The sequence below is a fragment of the Triturus cristatus genome, chromosome 1_2, assembly GCF_964204655.1.
Source record: "Triturus cristatus chromosome 1_2, aTriCri1.1, whole genome shotgun sequence".
NCBI lineage: Eukaryota > Metazoa > Chordata > Amphibia > Caudata > Salamandridae > Triturus > Triturus cristatus.
Window position 1 is genome coordinate 926,113,333 of NC_140580.1, and position 9,311 is coordinate 926,122,643.

The 9,311-nt window shown below is 46.4% G+C and overlaps 1 long non-coding RNA gene across 2 annotated transcripts; it reads left to right on the top strand.

Annotated features, from left to right (window-relative positions):
- The first annotated feature begins 3,920 nt into the window (after nt 1-3,920).
- On the top strand, nt 3,921-7,035 carry LOC146868342 (uncharacterized). 2 transcript variants are annotated; one of them, XR_014962866.1, is made up of 4 exons: nt 3,921-3,993; nt 4,098-4,171; nt 4,926-5,020; nt 5,246-7,035. It is a non-coding gene; the product is annotated as an uncharacterized LOC146868342 (long non-coding RNA). The 2 variants fall into 2 exon arrangements; XR_014962865.1 differs by lacking the exon at nt 5,246-7,035 and having other exon boundaries at nt 4,926-5,214.
- Nucleotides 7,036-9,311: the final 2,276 nt, after the last annotated feature.

Sequence of the window (9,311 nt, forward strand, 5' to 3'; positions counted from 1 at the left end):
GTTCAACAAGTACTTACTTGCACCCACTGGGGTGAACCACTCAAGAACTTCATGTACCAGCTTCCCTTGGGGCGACCCGGAGGAGGAGCTAGCGGAGTGCGGTCCATTGCGGTTGTTTATAAAAATGGCTCCCTCGAGCTTTGAGCTGACGAGCTCCTGGACGACGCACCTGCGTGCCTGTGCGGGCACTGAGGCCCTTGACGGTTGCTTGGCGGCCCCCTCTTCCACCCCTAACTATTTTCTCTACTGAGGAGGGAAGTTATCCCGAAACCCGAGCCATGTCTCGGGCGATATTTTAAAACCCGGGACATGTATCGGGTCTAGAGATCATCAGTTCAACAGGTACTTACTTGCACCCACTGGGGTGAACCACTCAAGAACTCCATCAGAGATCATCAGTTCAACAAGTACTTACTTGCACCCACTGGGGTGAACCACTCAAGAACTTCATGTACCAGCTTCCCTTGGGGCGACCCGGAGGAGGAGCTAGAGGAGTGCGGTCCATTGCGGTTGTTTATAAAAATGGCTCCCTCGAGCTTTGAGCTGACGAGCTCCTGGACGACGCACCTGCGTGCCTGTGCGGGCACTGAGGCCCTTGACGGTTGTTTGGCGGCCCTCTCTTCCACCCCTAACTATTTTCTCTACTGAGGAGGGAAGTTATCCCGAAACCCGAGCCATGTCTCGGGCGATATTTTAAAACCCGGGACATGTATCGGGTCTAGAGATCATCAGTTCAACAAGTACTTACTTGCACCCACTGGGGTGAACCACTCAAGAACTTCATGTACCAGCTTCCCTTGGGGCGACCCGGAGGAGGAGCTAGCGGAGTGCGGTCCATTGCGGTTGTTTATAAAAATGGCTCCCTCGAGCTTTGAGCTGACGAGCTCCTGGACGACGCACCTGCGTGCCTGTGCGGGCACTGAGGCCCTTGACGGTTGCTTGGCGGCCCTCTCTTCCACCCCTAACTATTTTCTCTACTGAGGAGGGAAGTTATCCCGAAACCCGAGCCATGTCTCGGGCGATATTTTAAAACCCGGGACATGTATCGGGTCTAGAGATCATCAGTTCAACAAGTACTTACTTGCACCCACTGGGGTGAACCACTCAAGAACTCCATCAGAGATCATCAGTTCAACAAGTACTTACTTGCACCCACTGGGGTGAACCACTCAAGAACTTCATGTACCAGCTTCCCTTGGGGCGACCCGGAGGAGGAGCTAGCGGAGTGCGGTCCATTGCGGTTGTTTATAAAAATGGCTCCCTCGAGCTTTGAGCTGACGAGCTCCTGGATGACGCACCTGCGTGCCTGTGCGGGCACTGAGGCTCTTGACGGTTGCTTGGCGGCCCCCTCTTCCACCCCTAACTATTTTCTCTACTAAGGAGGGAAGTTATCCCGAAACCCGAGCCATGTCTCGGGCGATATTTTAAAACCCGGGACATGTATCGGGTCTAGAGATCATCAGTTCAACAGGTACTTACTTGCACCCACTGGGGTGAACCACTCAAGAACTCCATCAGAGATCATCAGTTCAACAAGTACTTACTTGCACCCACTGGGGTGAACCACTCAAGAACTTCATGTACCAGCTTCCCTTGGGGCGACCCGGAGGAGGAGCTAGCGGAGTGTGGTCCATTGCGGTTGTTTATAAAAATGGCTCCCTCGAGCTTTGAGCTGACGAGCTCCTGGACGACGCACCTGCGTGCCTGTGCGTGCACTGAGGCCCTTGATGGTTGCTTGGCGGCCCTCTCTTCCACCCCTAACTATTTTCTCTACTGAGGAGGGAAGTTATCCCGAAACCCGAGCCATGTCTCGGGCGATATTTTAAAACCCGGGACATGTATCGGGTCTAGAGATCATCAGTTCAACAAGTACTTACTTGCACCCACTGGGGTGAACCACTCAAGAACTCCATCAGAGATCATAAGTTCAACAAGTACTTACTTGCACCCACTGGGGTGAATCACTCAAGAACTTCATGTACCAGCTTCCCTTGGGGCGACCCGGAGGAGGAGCTAGCGGAGTGCGGTCCATTGCGGTTGTTTATAAAAATGGCTCCCTCGAGCTTTGAGCTGACGAGCTCCTGGACGACGCACCTGCGTGCCTGTGCGGGCACTGAGGCCCTTGACGGTTGCTTGGCGGCCCTCTCTTCCACCCCTAACTATTTTCTCTACTGAGGAGGGAAGTTATCCCGAAACCCAAGCCATGTCTCGGGCGATATTTTAAAACCCGGGACATGTATCGGGTCTAGAGATCATCAGTTCAAAAAGTACTTACTTGCACCCACTGGGGTGAACCACTCAAGAACTCCATCAGAGATCATCAGTTCAACAAGTACTTACTTGCACCCACTGGGGTGAACCACTCAAGAACTTCATGTACCAGCTTCCCTTGGGGCGACCCGGAGGAGGAGCTAGCGGAGTGCGGTCCATTGCGGTTGTTTATAAAAAGGGTTCTAGAAGTTAGTTTATTTACAAAACCTACGGATAGAAACACTCTTTTAGCATACAGCTCAGGGCACCCACGACACCTTAAGGATAATTTGCCATATGGGCAATTCCTTAGAATTCGTCGTAATTGTTCGAATAAAAACGATTACTTAGATAACGCAACCATCTTGCGGACAAAGCTATGTAACAGAGGGTACCCAAAGAAATTGGTCAGGAATGCACTCAAACGAGCATGGTTCACACCTCGGGAAACTTTGTTAACACTTAGGAGCAAGGAAAAGAATGATCAACTTACCTGTTTTTTAACTTACAATCCTAAAGCAAACAAAGTGAGGCAGATCATTCGAAGAAATTGGCGGTTGGTCGACCATTTGGGGTTGGCTACACCGCTCTTTTCTTTTCAAAAAGGAAAAAAATTTGAGAGAACATCTGGTTAGGGCCTCTAAACCATCAGCACCTAAAAATGATGTAAGAACCATGATGGGACTACCACCACCAGTACAGAGACATTTTAGATGTCAGAATTGTGTGGTATGTCCCCAAACAAGTGACTCCAAGTTCACAACAATTGGCGACCAAAAACATGTTCAACTGGGCTTTTCGAATTGTAATTCGAAAAATGTAATTTATTCAATTGAATGTCCATGTAAAAAAACATATATTGGTCAAACAACTCAAGCTGTGAAACTCCGCATTCAGCAACATAAATCACGGATTCGGTGCAAAAATCTAGGTGCCCCGTTGGTCCAGCACTTTGTAGAAATTGGCCATAACGAGGACGAATTGAGGTGGACTGTCTTGACAGTTATGCGCCCTATGAACAAAGCCATCTTACAAAGTACCCTGAATCGTCAGGAGGCGAGGTTTATTGAAAAATACCGGACAGCAATAGACGGCCTAAATGATAAGGATGAAATTTGGGCGTTAATACAATAAGAGTCACATTTTCAAACTAAGACCCTGAATGCAGGATTAAATAAATACATTTGATTTGGTTAGGAGAGTGCTCTACATGTATAGTCACTGTGTATGTATATATGTGAACAGGAATACATATTTTTAGATTGTGAGCCTTGATGTTTACAGGTTATTTTACTCTGCCTATTTGCACATTGAAATAATTCTGGGTGTTATTCCTTCTGATTCACTCTGGTCCTAATATGCGTTTTTTTCTCCTTTTTACTCACCACAAGAATTAGTGGTGATTAACATTGGTTTCTTTGTTAGCCCCTCTTTTTTATATATTCTCTCTTTTTTATATATTGATTTTATTTAGTTTTGTAGATACTAATAGTATTATTTAGTAATAGCGGTCCTAAACTTGGAAATAAGAGAGGAATTTGTAAATATATTTTCCTTCCCTATGCTCCCTTTCAATATGGCCGATTCGTTGCTCCGCTTTATTTGGAGGTTTGTAGTCCTTCGTTACTGTTCACACTAGGAAATAAGGCTCTGACAGCCCTTCCCCTCAACTTCACTTGTGCAGCGTTATAGTGAGCACGGATGGATGAGAGATACAGTCATAGGAGACGGTAGAGAATTAAGGTAAGCGAACTCGAGTATGAGACGCTTGTTTGGAATATATTTGAAGTAAGCAGTCGCTTTATACTTATACTGTGCCTCTGTATTTTCGTTTATTTTTGAAACAGGCAGTTTTCACGCCGGACGGCCCCGTTTGAAAATTCTGAACACTGACAGGGGGCCTCGTCTCCATGTGAAGAAGGTATTTAGAATGGAGTTAGAGCCAGTACTTTTAGTTAATGGAGGGAGTAGAATGTATTGAGTTAATTTTCTATCTTGTCCACGCTTGAAGTAAGTAGTTCCTTTGAACTTATACTGTGCCTTCGTGTGTTCGTTTCCTTTGAAACAGGCAGTTTTTACACCGGACGGCCCCAGTTGAGAATATTAAACACTGACAAGGGGTCTCGTCTTCATTTGAAGAAGGTATATAGAATGTAGTTCGAGCCAGTACTTTTAGCTAATGGAGGGAGCAGAATGTAGTTGGCTAATGTTTTATCCTTTCCACAGAACTGGCATTAGAGGGATTGGACCTTCAGCCCCCCCACTCCTTTCTAGTACATTTGATTTGCTGAGCTGATTTTTTTCAGCTTAAGGTCAGTTAAACAGACCGTTTTTCCTCTAAGAGAGGCTCCCCTTGTTAAATTAAGCTTAGAGTAAATGAATCCACAGTGCACATATGTAAGACCGATTGGTGGAGGTGTCTGATCACGATTTCTATTATTATTGATATAGAGAACAGTCTTGGGATCTATATGCACACAAATATATTCAGTAAGTTTTAGGAATTAATGATGTTCATTTAGATTCTTTTTGTCACGCAATTCGGTAGTTTTCATTTGTGGTGGGACTTTCGGTCTGCTTCTCACGCTTGGAGTAAAAGACCTGGACATTGATAGGCGGGCATAGAGGGTTTCGTGTAATGTATATGTCATTTGAATGTGCTTCTTTTTATGTAGATTGCTGCTGCTTTCCTTGTCCTGAAGAGGCCAAAAGGAATTGATTGGCTGAAACGCGACCGTGTCGCCCTCTGGGATGTCCACACTATTGAAAGGTGGATCCACAATTTAAAATCTGTTGTTGGGACAGTAGCGTAGTTTCGTTTAATGTATATTAATGTATATAGGTTTTGTTTTGTAAATATATGTCTTTTGTATATGCTCAGCAAAAAATGACAAATGAGATGTGAATTTATACACATATGAAAGGATAATTAAAAGTGTCCTTTTCAAAAACATTGCTTTATTTATTCCTCCATACCATTTTTTCTATATTGCAGGTTTGGTGGACTGTCTGGTGTCTATATCAACTGGCCCAAGTCAACTATGTTCCCCTTAACAGACTGCACAGTCCCTTTCAAACTCGATTATCCCCTAGTGTGGGCCGAGGGGCCGGTTAAGTATTTAGGTGTCCGGCTGAGCCGTGATATGCAGGAGCTCTGGGATACGAACTACTGTCGTATGGTGGGCTGGATTGAAGAGAAGATTAACATCTGTTCTGACTGCTGCTGTCATTGGCAGGTAGAATAGCCATTGCCAAAATGATCGTGCTGCCAAAACTATTATATTTATTTGTTAACCTCCCTCTACCCCTCACTCAAACATTCTTGAAGTCTATGAAATCCCTGATGATTAATCTGGTCTGGGCTGGTAAACAGGAGAGAGTCTCCTGGGAGCTGCTCACACTGTCACTCAGCCAAGGTGGACTGGGTGCGCTGGACATCCCTTTGTATGCTTACTGCGCTCAAGCACAGTTTCTACACTATTGGATGTATCCCACCCCTTTCCAACCACATGTAGCGATTGAGTTGGATCGCACAGCCCCAATCCCACTAAGGTGGTGATATTCTCCAAATTTCGGAGACCTAGAAATTAAATAGACACCACTGAAATGCTACGCTGGGCATGGAATGGGCTTTGTACAAGAGCGGGGCTGGAGACGCTATACGCCCCCTCTGCTCTACTGGCACACAACCCCAAAATACCAGCACTGGTTGATAGGGGCGAGGTTATGCGGTCTGAGAGGCTAGGCTTGAAAACATTTGCAGATCTATACCCAGAGGATGCATTTGGTGCTCTGTCGACAATGGCTTTGGATTCCAAGTCGCACTTTTCGGATATGCTGCTTTATTGTCATATAAGGGCGACTTGCTCTCAGATAAACAGCTCCTTTCCTGCTCCCCCACCTACATTACCAGCCCTCGAGCAAACATTGTCTAACTCATCGTTGCGCAAACTAATAACACACCTTTATAACACGATGCAACACACATTCCCGATCACCCGATAACCTAAATCCTTAGCAGGTTGGAATGAGGAGTTGCCCACACCCTTAACTGAAGACTAATGGAAGTTCTGCTGTGGCCAGTTAGAGGCATTATCCCCGAATTATAAACTTAGATTCATACACTTTAAATTCCTGCACAGATATTATAGAACGCCCACACAGCTCCACCGCATGGGACTTCGAACGGACACTAACTGCTGGAGATGCCACTCTGCTCATGCCTCCTTTCTTCACTTAGCTTGGGACTGCCCCCCAACAGTGAGATATTGGTCAGACATCTTTGGTATAGTCCGCAAGATACTCAATATCCCCGTGGAACCATCACCGCTCCTGGGTCTGCTGGGTCAGACGAAGAATGCCTCAACAGAAATCAGACGCTTGCTGTCAATGTTGCTGCTGCTCGCCAAACGCCGGGTAGCTATGCACTGGGGGAGGCCTGAGGCCCAAAGGTTCAGCCATGAATTCTAGATGTGACCTATTGCCAAGAGCAACTCTCCACCTTCTGGGAGTTAATGCCGGTAGCGTCTAGACCACGAGACATCTGCGGTCCCTTTTCGACATGGGTCCGCAATTTCAGCTGTGTGTCAGTTCCTTTTCATTCTTTGTTTCAGCAGTCAACCATGCCGTATAAGTAATTGTAAGCTAGTCGCTTGTTATCATATGGACTCGAAAATTGATGCAATGTAGTCCTCTAACGTTCTTTTTGTTTTCTTTTTCAGTTCTATAAGTATATACACTACTATCATTGCTAAAGTGATATCTGCAAACATGCTATTTACGATGTTCTGTGTGAGATGTATTAAAATACCAATAAATAAAATATATTTTTTTTAAAAGAAGAGTTCAAATCCTTTGTCACAGTGATTCGAAGGGTGGCTAATGCGACTGACCGCAACCTGGCAACCCAGGAGTCAGAACTAGTCATCTAGTAAAGGTCCTTAAACCTGCACAATCTACTCAGGGGCCTCTACTCTCCTTTTACAAGGTCTTAACTGACTTACTGGAGGGCACCTAGTCAAAAAGCAGGTCTTGGCCTCCAGTCAGTAAGCAGATGATGAGGCTGCATAGACCAGCTCCAGGGGTTCCAGGCTTCCTCTTGCAGCATCCCCCCCTAGAGAGCTTTGTTCAAGCATCAATGAGGCGCTTAAACCCTAATGAATTCCTTACCAACCTGCCAGATAAAGAATCAAAAAGAATGAAGTCACATTGCCTGCGTGGTACTTTAAAAATCCAATAAAATCTGTTTAAAAAAAAGAATGAAGTCACACTTGACTCCTTCTCAATGGCTCCCCTTCATTAGAGCCATTATGGATATGGTGCTTTACAAGCCTTCCCTCTGTTTAAACAAGTCCAGGACATTCAGCTATGATCCCTCTGTTTCAACCCCTGACCTGGTTCTCAGTGCAGGCAGCTCCAAGACTTCTAGGCCTCTTGGCCTCCTGCATCCTGCTTGTGAACCATACCAGGTGGCACTTGGAGGCTCTGCAGTGAGATCTGAAATCTTAGTGCGCTCAGCACAAAGGCGACCTGTCGGAGTATATCCAGGTATTGAAGGAGGCTGCTAAAAACCTGCAGTGGTGGTTGCTCAGCTGCAGTTGGTCCGGAAGGAGACCCATCTCCCTACCCCAACCAGAATGAATGGTTGTGACGGATGCATCATTACTGGGTCATCTGGGAGAGGTGGAGATCAAAGGACTCTGGTCTCCAGCGGAAGATCACTGCCATATCAACTTGTTGGAGTTGCAAGTGATTCACATTGCGCTGAAAGCATTCCTACCCACCATTAAGGGGAACAGGTACATGTGCTCAGACAACACAACCGCCATATGGTACTGCAACATAAAGGGCCGCGTGGGGTCGTGGACCCTGTGCCAGGAGGCTCAACGTCTCTGGAAGTGGGAAAAAGCTCAGGGCATATCCCTGATTGCACAACACCTGGCATAATCTTTAGACACCACAGCAGATGAACTCAGATGCCATTGCCTAGTGGATTATGAATGGCAGTTAACCTCGCATGTGGCACAGGGCGTCTTCCACTAATGGAGAAAACTCTGGCTCAAACTATTACCGCCACAGAGAACGTGCTGGGTCAAAGCTTTTGCACTGGAGTTCCCAAGGCAGTTCTCTCTAGGAGATGCCTTCCACCTACAATGGGGCTCAGGACTCATGTATGCCTTTCCACCTTTTCCTCTTCTGTCCAGAGTACTTGAAAAGATGTCCAAGTCATCTTTGTTGCTCCGGACTGGGTGAGGAAGTGTGGTATCCAGAACTTCTGGCCGTAAGCAATTGTCCTCCGTTCCATCTACCCCTTTCGGAGAGCCTTGTGTCGCAGAAGAAGGAACGGGTCCTACACCCAAGCTTTCACAACCTACACCTACACTGAGCGGAAACAGTTGATGGCTTTTGATCTTCCTCCGAAGGGGTTAGTGTCATCTTGGCAACCAGGCATCGTTCAACCAAATTGTTTTATGCAGGATGCTGGGAGAAGATTGTTGTCTGGCCCTCTTTCCCTAAAAGTGCATTCATCAGATGTCTCCTGTTCAGTTAGTCAGTGGCCCAATAAGGCTTTGCTGTGGCAACAGCTAGAAGTTACCTTTCTGCCCTTTTGGCCTTCTGGCATTTACTTGACCAACCATCGCTCTTCAAGTCACATGCTGTAATGTGTTTTTTGAAGAGGCTGGTCCCCGCTAACTCCATTTGTCATGCTGCAGTAGGACCTTTATTTAGCATTTGCCAGCTTGATGTGCACTCGCTTCGAACCCATGCACAGTTGCTCTCTCCATCTTCTTACAATCAAGACTGCATTCCTCATCACCCTAACATTGGCATGGAGAGTGACCAAACTCCAGGGATTGTCTGTGGTTCCTACATGTATATCTTTCTTCAAGTACAAATTTGTCCTCTGGACAAAAGCAGCATTCCTGCCCACAGTAGTCCGACCCTTCCACATAAGGCAATCCATCACCTTGCTGGCTTTCTATGCACCGCCTCACTCCTCCAAAGATTCCTCACCAATCTCACCCCCCTCCCCATCTTGAAGGATAGTCATAGGCAATTCA